The 1,060-nt window shown below is 38.1% G+C and overlaps 1 pseudogene; it reads right to left on the bottom strand.

Moving 5' to 3' along the window:
• Positions 1 to 615: 615 nt before the first annotated feature.
• Positions 616 to 734, bottom strand: LOC111743709 (annotated as a pseudogene).
• Between the last annotated feature and the right edge of the window lie 326 nt (positions 735 to 1,060).

The raw sequence follows: 1,060 nt of genomic DNA, 5'->3' as shown, positions 1-1,060 counted from the left end.
CTCATTGTACGTTAAGTGAAATATGGAAGCAATAAATACCGATAGAGAGCTCTTCATTGCTTAAACTATTGTCCTGGAAGTGAGCCTTTATAATTCTTGATAAGCTGTTTCTGATTACTTGTTGCCTGAGTGCCATATCATAAGGACGTACGTGAATATAAGTGTCTGTCTGTACTTGTGGTCATAGGCTGTTTTATGTAAGTGAGCTATAAACTAATAGGATTATACTGGAACTAAAGAATAAAAAGTGTTACATAAATATTGAGAAATGAATGTGTTCTCAGTTATGCTTCTCGAACTTTGTGAAGCATACAATTTTCAGTCAATAGATGCCTTTACTGATAAGGCTGAGCTTGTCCACACTACTGACAACATTCTAATATTGGAACAATTTTTTTGTGTGTGTCATAGAAATGACATAAAGAGAGGTGCCGTGACATAGATAATGCAATGCAGGCTTATAAATTAGAGATACTATAAGAAATTAAAGCCTACCAGAGATGTTTTATATGTATTTTATTTTATTTATTTATTTTTTATTTTTTAAGTGAGGCAACCCTTGGTTGACCTCACAGATTGCAAGGACCTTGTCAGCTTACAATCCCTTATTTTTTATGCCTATGGCACCTCATCTTCCTAGGTGGTCTCCCATCCAAGTACTGACCAGGTCCAACCCTGCTTAGCTTCCGAGATCAGATGGGATCGGGCTTGTTCAGGGTAGCACGGCCGTGGACTCTTATATGTATTTTCAAAAAAAATCATTTTGTAGTTTGACAAAGCGTAGGGGCTACTCTCTGGGTCCTAGGATCTACTAAAGGAGATGTAAATGGAGCTGTAGCAGTTGTACCTCATGTGAAGACAGTTATCGAGATGCTAGTATCTCATTTTGATTGTGGTTTGATGAAAGCTGCCCTCAAAGGTGTATAGCTTTATCAAAAAGCTCCACATTGCAACATCACTTCATCGAGCTAACGATCAAGCAGTCTGATGCTTCGACTTTCAAAAATAAATACACTCTCATTGATGAACTCTCATCTGGCCTCCCTGTGGCAGTGGAGTG

This window comes from Pteropus vampyrus, unplaced genomic scaffold (assembly GCF_000151845.1).
Source record: "Pteropus vampyrus isolate Shadow unplaced genomic scaffold, Pvam_2.0 Scaffold119, whole genome shotgun sequence".
NCBI lineage: Eukaryota > Metazoa > Chordata > Mammalia > Chiroptera > Pteropodidae > Pteropus > Pteropus vampyrus.
The sequence above is the reverse complement of the archived record's forward strand: the minus strand, read 5'-3'. Positions and strand labels throughout refer to the sequence as shown.